We start from the raw sequence: 9,482 nt of genomic DNA on the forward strand, positions 1-9,482 counted from the left end.
TGAAGGCTAGATTTGGCATAGATTAAATAAATAAGAGTACAGCACTTTACCATTGTCTATAAGTTGCTTTTTTATAACTGATTTGCTATAAATCTCGCTATTTTGAATTATTTACACACAAACAAGTACTACAGAGTTGACTAACATCGTCATTCGTCTGAAATATTGGATTCAGAGCTGCATCTCCTGGATTCAGATTGCAGGACTACTGCCGGGGGCAAGAAGCCACAGCTAACTTCAGCTTATTGGCATATCATAATCTGCAAGCAAGACACAAATTCAATGTTTGACACAGAATAAAACTATCTGCTACTACTGTTAAAGTGTGACCAATGCCTGTAAACACTCATTTGAGGCATACACAACCTTTTATGAACGCATAAATGTGATAAATATGCAGAAAAATTATGAATTCAAAGATTTTCCGGACAAAATTTATGCAATACATACTAGTACATGTCTTTTGGACATTTTGCAATCAAATTTTAACAACTCAAAGGTAAATTTTAACTAATTGAGAACACAGATGCATTTTGAAAGTGTTGAAACCAGATATGCTTAGAATTATTTCTTACTTGGAGACAGAAGTCCTTTCGTGGAATTCCTATGGTTAACTGGCTAAATTTCAACCAGGTATCTGTATAAATTAAGAATGTATAACAATTTAAAGTAGGCCACCCCTCCAAAAGCTTCTTCTATATCAGACACGGTTTTATATAGACACTGACCTTGCTTTTCATATGAAAACGCTCCTAATTGAAAAACAAGTAACTGGCTGATGTAGAACAATCCAAGACACACAATTTAATCACAAGAAAACATAAGCCTGACCAATGCGGTGTCTCACAAAAAATCGTTGTAATACGTGACCCTGAGGTCAAGACGGAATAAGGCTACAAACAACCAATTTACATAGTTCCACAGGCAATGATTTCCCCTATTTTTACACTGAAAACTACCATTTATCATCAACAGTGCCCAAATTATGTTAATCTATATGCAAAAAGACCACCGGTTTATTCTCTTTTATTCCACTTTAATAAAATATTGATACTTGAACGCAAGCACTCTTTTTTCTGTATTAACATCTGGTCAACGGGTGGGGGAAGATAACTGTGGTCTTCAGCCAATTATAGAGGATATGTGTTGAATACCTGTGTAAGATTGAAGATAATCATTAAATATTTCAGCAAGATTGAAACATAAGGCTACTCATTTTTTGTTTATGCTGTATGCACGTAGTAGGGCACACGAACAAATTCCATTAAGCGCGCTAGATCTTCTTGGTAATTTGCTCGCTTGAAGAACTGCGGTCATAAAGCATAAATGCAAGAATAATTGCGATCAATACTTATATTTACATTTTATATAATTGTTCATTACGATTTAAAAATGGCAATAATCTTCATTATTCAGTATTTGTTCTTAAAGAAATGTAACTAGTATCATACGTTGGTATAAAAGAATAGCTGATATTTGTAATCTTGTACATCAATGGTTAAATGACGTCACGCTTATCCAATCGGAGCACAATATTGAAATAGACACTGGTGTAATAACAGGTGAGTGTAAATATCAAAGAGCAAGTAACATACTTGCAATTGTCTTTGTTAAAGCTTCACTCTCACAGATATACCTTTTTTACTACTTTTTTATTTTTTTCTCTTGGAAAGAGCAAATGTTTGCGTAAATATCTGCAAACCAATGAAATAAGATTGCTAACAGAAAAACAGATCGTAGATTTTCATATATCCGTTCGAAAAGTAATGGCTTAAATCGTTACTAACGGATTAAATAAACGCATAAAATATCAATTTTTGAACTTAAATGTAAAAAAAAATCTGCGATCAAATATTTTGTCAGCAGTCTCATATAACTGGTTTCCATGTATCTCCGCAAAAATTGGCTCGTTCCAAGACAAAATATAAACTAGTTTAATCTGTGAGAGTGCAGCTTTAAGAAGCTTTTCTCATTTTATTTCATGAAAACAAAAGTCTGCTTTATTTCCAAACTTATTGCCTCCAGAATTACATAAAATGGCTATACCTGCATTCCTGAAAATCATCCCACAGCTGTAATGTCAAAAACCAGGTGGCAAGGATGCGTTCTAAAATACAGAAAAAAGTTTGTAATTTGTTCTTATCTGAAATATCCCATTAACAAGTAATTTACACAGAAATCTTATTGTCCTATAGTTACACAACTTCTTTATGACCTTCTTCTATGCATTTTTCTAAGTAATGGAATAAGCCATAAAACATTAATTTTCGAACGGAAATATGAAAATCTGCGATCTGATCTTTTGTCAGCAATCTTTTATCATTGCTTTGCAGATATTTACGCAAAAAAATGCTCTTTCCAAGACACAAAATTAAAAAAAAAATATTGTAAAACAGTATATCTGTCAGAGTGTAGCTTTAAGATGACGTATGAGTAATAAATATACGTTTTCACACGGCGACTGCCACTTTCTTGAATATGATAGTTTGAACGGCTGAAAATAGTAGGAAATATTTACAACAACTATTATTGTGCGTCAGTACGGGTAACTGTTCTGCCATTTCCAAAGGATAACGACATATGCCGATTTTTTTTGTGATCAGGCACCACACTGAACAATATCATTATTAATAAAGGCAGAAAACAGTAGTGTTTTTGGGGGTGGAGTAATCAAACCTTTTTATGGGTAAGGAATACCTTTTTTATGAGTAAGGAATACTTTTTTTAATGAGTAAAAATATACCTTTTCGGGTATGATTTGCTTCGGGTATGATTTGCTCTCAAAGGACAGATTTGCTGACAATACCCCCCAACCCCCCCCCCCTCCCTCCCCCCTCCCTCCCCCCCCCCCCCCTCCCTCCCCCCCCTCCCTCCCCCCCCAGCCTAATACTAACCTGAGAAAACTATGACATGTTTTAACTGTAGAAAGACCAGTGGGTTCCACAAGCTTTGGGCAACAACATTATGAATTCAATCGTAGACATTTTTGTATAGAAGAGCGGTCCTATAAAGGAAGCGCATTCGTTGTAACACTGTCATTGATCTGGTGCCTTATTTAGGTCGTTCATGATGAATACTGTTAAAAAGGATGGTATTTAACGGAAGTATTATTTCGAAGAAAATAATCCTGCCGCCTACGCCGGTCCACAAAAACTATTTCGCGCGATTGATAAACAATATCACGAAACATTTACGATATCTTACGTAAAACAGTGGCTAAATGATCAGGATGCCTATTCGCTTCAAAAAAAAACGAGAAGACATCGATTTAAGACCGCGAGTGAGTACAGTGTGACAGTGACCAAGATGACCGAATAACTTATGCCTGGTGACCTAAGAACTGAATTGAGTAAGGGTGGCGTGATATATTACACGTAGACATTTATTACGAACTTGCTTTACAAATCAGATAAGTGTGGAAAATGATTTTATCAGTTGTTTTGATATGAAATTCAATATGTATATAATAATTTAGAACACCAAAAGCATTAACGTTAGCTAAAAAAGAAGGGAAAACATACGAATGCATACCTGGAACATAACTTAAGGTAAGGCTTTAAAAACATGCAGTCACGTTTGAGCGCCTTTTTAAAAGTTTACAACACGTTCGCGCATATCCATTTTCCGAATTTGTATTAGGTTTTACAGATGAAAGTTTAGTAAAATGTATACATGTACAATGTTTGTTATTTAAAATAACTTACCTGAGCTTACACTATCCCCGTTTACGTAGACTTTAAAAAATGCCTTATTATACCTATTTCCCGTGACTGACGCAGGAAAAACAATTTTAGATACAACAAGACATTATTTTCTTTTTGTCTTCCGATTTTATCAAACATTTTTTTTTCATATCCGAATTAAGGTCTCCGGATTTCAGTTATATTTATTGCTAAAATGATTACTTTATTATTCAAACATATTTGCTTTAATTTGAGAGAAGCAATGCTAAATTGATGTTAATCGAATAAAACCTTTGCTCACTTATTGTATTTTAAATTTTGTAGTTTGTTCACTTTATTAATCCTTTTGGCGCACAAGAATAAGTGTATCCGAAGTTTAAGGCACTTGTAGGTCACTCGCTTTTACTGTCATTTATTACAAGATCGTGCGCTGCATTACCGATATTTCTTATTTTCGTTTTCACGCAAGTAATATCGAATTGATTTAAATTGCTGCAAACCTTTTGTATCCTTTGATCATTTAACAGTTTTAGTTTTTAAACCTAAATTAGCGATCGCGAAAGGTAATTGACTATAGTAGCAGTCAACATTGGCGTTTGATGCGAATTGACAATTAGCATTTCCCTACTGAGTGATATCCCTTTTCGAGCAGAGAAAATTGACCGCGTAAGACAACTAACTTGATTTGAGCTTATTATAGGTTTATTTTTGATAAATTAATATTTTTCGTGTATTAATGTTATATTGTTTTTAAGTTTTAAGAAAGAACTTTTTACAGTTAATAAAACGAAACAAAATGTATAAGAAAATTTAAATTTTAAACTGACTGTTTCTGGTATTATCAAATAATAATAATAAGAAAATCCCTTTGCAGTTTTGGCTTTTGTCCTTTGACTTATAGGTTCTTGTTCTTTTTCAGAGTCTTCTTCCACCCCATCAATATATGTACCTCAAATTTATCGGGAGAGAGGATGGATTGAAGAGGACTCAGTAGGCGGGAAGGAGTGCTGAGGAGGCGTAAAATAACAATCTATCTAATAATAATTTAGTAGTGTTTTCCAAGCATTTAAGAGACGTGAGGGTTGCATTGTGTGCATTCCTTCAACAAATATACTTGTGTTGAATTAAAGTCACCGACCGCCAACATACCGTTGACAGATCTGCATTTATAATGGAACGAAACGAGAACGAGACTCGTCTATGTTCGTGCATCAAATGTACTGTTTCTTTTCCTGGAGGAATCTGTTGCACAATTTACGAGTATGGCATACCTGCGCGTACTATTCCTTAACATGTATATGCTGTGAGCAAACGTTTTAGGATCGGAAAACATTTTTGTTGCATTTGAAGAAAAGCCTTGGTACAAACCCGCGCGGTTAATGATGCTACTATAAAATCAGGTGTCATGACGTTTTCAACCTCAGTGAGTGTTTGGGTGATAAGTAGTCAAGTCGTACATTAGTGGAAAGAATGGATCTATTGGATACACCAAAAAATAAGACGAAGTGGAAATTGAAAAGCATTGCGTCTCGAAAAAGACATGACCCTCTCTCCAAAATGTATATAAGGATTGTTCTCCCGGCTGAACAGACGACAGCTATCGCCAAAAGCATGTTTGAGCGTCAGTCGAAACCTAAAAGGATTTGGATTGACTTGGAATTACAAAGCATGAACGAAGCCAGCAGAAAACGAAAGAGCAAAGTGTCCAGTACGGATGTTATCGGTAATAAGGGCAACAAGAAACCTAGAAAGGTGGCACCATTTAGACAGGAAACGCCGGAACAAACTTCAGAAACTTCGGGCATGTATAAAGCTGAATGTTTCACTCACTCCTCCTCATTAGGGCTAAAGGATTTCGTTGCGATGCATCAGTGTGATATTGTTTCGGAAGACGCGATAATATGTTGCGACATAAAAGATCTGCGAATTCAAACGAAGATTCGGATGTAGACGTTATGACTGACGTAACTGACCAAGAGGATATGTTTGGGTCTGTTGATGGAAACGAGTCTGATAACAGCGACGACAACATGTCTGTAACTTCAGAGAGTCTTTCGGGTATTGATCCCTGGCAAGAGGTTTTCGATGAGGCATTTCAAGAGTGTCAATCTCAGTGTGAGAAGAAGGTGCGTGAACGTATGCAGGAAGATACCGACCTTAGTAAAAGCGAAACCAAGAAAGATGTTTTGAAGGACATACCAGGTACTTACAGAAAGGCCCTGATTAACATTGTTGAGGCCAAGCTGACGTGGTTTGACGCTATCAAGCGAGATGCCATCTATAAATCCATAAAAAGACAGTTAATCGACCAAAAGACACAGAGAACTATGAAGTACAGGAAGCCGTAAAGTACGCCATCCTTAAGCGGAGATTTTTGTTCGATAAGGCCTTTGACAGTAACGACGTTCCTCATTTGGATACAGAGAAACAAAAAGAAACAGACCAAAGAAAATGACTGAGAGACACTTTGGGGCGGGCTTGAGTGTTTCTGGGATTTGTTGTAAAACCTTACATAAAGCTGGTGCAGACGCCAATTCATACCATAACATATTTGTATATGATAGTTTGGCAACTCGTACTTGTTTTTAAAGTAAAAGAAATGTATAATGATGTACAATAAAATGTCGTATAAGAAACGGAGTTGTTGTTGAGTTTTTCAGGTCGTTGTATTTATCAGATCACTGAAAGTCGCATATTGCCGATAAATATTGAGGAAAGAACACATTTTATAAATACTACTTTTTCCGCTCTCATGATCGAACCCGGGACCTCTGGCATGCTAAGCGAGTGAAGTAACCTTTACACCATAGAGTGTTATATCAGTTTATGAATAATGAACGCTCTGAACCGTACACGGTTAAATCCGTAAACTAGTTTAAACATTTTGGTATACCTGTATATTGATTTTATCATAGTTAAACCTAAAACATAACATGTACGGACATGTAAATGTAAATACTGTATTTCTAATGCATATATTAACATCTGCATTTTTAAAATACTTAAAAGTTGTAGCCTCTGTTGATATTGGGAGGCAGCTTTATAAAATGCATAATGTGTCGTCACAGCCGGCTTAATCAAGGTGATACATGATGTAAGATATAGGGTTATAAACAAACCACTACTGAAAACCACATATATAGGTATACATATAGGCAAAGTAACAAAAGAACAAGAGTTTTTTGTAGCATAAATTGACCCCCTATAAGCCTGAAAGCGTATTGATTCCATATGATATGTCATATGCTCTTTTTCTTTTTGAAACAAAAACAAAGGAGTCAACAAGTCCGGACCAATATATATGTTTCGTCGGCACCCAACAATACATTAAAGAAGAGCGTATTATGAAAGAGTGGGTACACGACTTTAGTCAAAGAAATGTTGTAGTAATAACCGTAAATCTGAATACGGGTTATAATAAAAAGGACAGATTATTTAAAAGGAACATAAATTGATAAGATAAACCCCTATACGTTATATACAGTCAACACGTGTTATGTCGAAGTCGTAAGGACATCTAAAAATACTTCGAGATAACAAACATTCGATATAACCGAACTAGGATTAAACTAAAGTTACAGCTCGGTATAACCGCAGCTATCACCAATCGGAACACCTCGGTCGTTTTCAATCGTAAACAATCTCTTGTCAGATGAATGCCGTTGCATTAGTTAAAAGAGTTAAAGCAAGTAAAGATAATATTTTCAATCATTTTTAGTATTTTAACTCGTGATATGTATTACTAAGTGCAATCTGATCACAAGTAAAGCATATTACTGTCTTATAGGCTTTGGGGAATTAGAAATAATATTACCGATTAGATTTAGTGTTTTAATTAAGGAATGTATTGCGGGTCTGATGTCATTATCGGGGTATGAACGCAATTAGACTGGTCAAAGTGTGTGAACTCCACTTACTTTGACTTGCCGAATTGCGTTCATATCCCCGATAATGACAACAACCCCGCAGTTCATTACTTAAATTTACATCAATAGTTCATTTAATAATTGTTAAAAAATACTTCATTTCATTTAAGAAAACCTTTCAGTAACCCATTCTTACCCATTCTGTAAATAGAACGACCCGACTGTAACCGGAGCATTTTTTTCAAATGACGTCACAATAACGCGGGAAAAGAACAACCACTTGAAATCACTTTTAAACGTAAAATTCAAATATTTATGGCAAAAATGCATTTTAAATTTAAAAAAAAAAACACTTTCTAAAATGTTGATTTATATTTTACGGGTCTTTCTGACACTATACAAACAATAACAGATCAATATGTTTCTTGTATATTGTTATGCGATGAATTGCGATACGAACATATCCAAAGATGTTGCGTTCATCGATTGATAAACGAAATTGCCGAAAGGCATTTCATTTAAGGAACGGAAGTTGAGGTGTAAATATGGTGTAATATGTATTACTAAGTTCACTCTGATTACCAGTGATGTGTATTACTTGCCTTCAGGCTTAATTGCTAAATTTAAATAACTAACCGATCTACCTTAAATGCAGTTAAATGTAAGGAGTTTTAAATATGTAAACCAACTATATACATCCGAGGACGTTGTCGATGGAAATGCTCTGATTGCAGCTATCGCACACTTTATTCATATATCAGCGGCAGTACAGGGGCGACAGGCAAATATCTCCTCGTGCCAGTTCTGTGATCGTTTTTTTTCAAATGTCATACCATAGAAACGCATTTCATATCCATAGGCAAACAACGTAAAGCTTACATACACCCATGTCCGCCATCGTGTTTCGTTGTGCTACTGTTTAAATCGCTTTATCCCTCAGGTTATTGGGTCGTTGTTGTTAAACTAGAGCTTTAATGGAGACTCAGGCCCAAATATAAACTTTGTTGTTAAACATCTTGAACCTCCTTTGGAGCCTAGTTTATAACAGCAGGATTTCATTCTATTTATCATATCTTCGCAAACAAAGGTGCTCGGAATACAATTTTCAGTATTATTCGTTAGATATTTACGAACATATCTAATAGTGCGCATGTATCAGTATATATTGGAAACCGACCAAGCCCATTGTGTAAAGACAATGTGTTTATAAACCTTTTTACATTTTGGATCCACTTACAAAACCTGTTTTGCCTTCCATACAAATACTTACTTCATTGCTGACACAAAATGGGGATGAATCAGATTAAACATTATCTGAACTTTTGTACCTGAACTATTGTATCTTTTACAACAGAAAATGAATCATGACTTGCAAGCAGAGTTGTTAGTTATTGGTACATTCGAATCACAGGACGTGAGCATCAATCCAAGGTATTTGAAATACAATGTGGTTAATTATTTCTAAATGTAATAATTAAAAGGATATTGACGTATCTTGTGGTTTTCACATTTTAACGAATCATAACACTGAACAAATCAGCAAAATGATTAAAATTAAATCATCTAAAAACGACCTCCAATTTGTGTTTGCAAATCCTAGATTTCGCAAACTCAAGTACCCTTTAAATACGGTGTAATCGAATACTGGCCTATACTTTAGTTAGAAGGCTTCATTAAGGTATGATTTTGGTGTTTTTTGTTTGCGAAATGTTTTTGGAAGTTTGTCTAATTGACCCGCCAACTTCGGGCCCCAGCGGGGTTTTCGCAGAAAAACACGGGGTTTTTCACTATCCCGCGGGATTTTTCTCCCGTTTTTCAAAAGCTGGGGAAAAATCCCGCGGGGTTTCAATAATACACGATTCAAGTTATTTTAGCTCAAAACAACATCTTATATCAAAAGGAGCATTATGCTTCGACACCGGAAGTGAAATAA

Source organism: Mya arenaria, chromosome 8 (assembly GCF_026914265.1).
Source record: "Mya arenaria isolate MELC-2E11 chromosome 8, ASM2691426v1".
NCBI lineage: Eukaryota > Metazoa > Mollusca > Bivalvia > Myida > Myidae > Mya > Mya arenaria.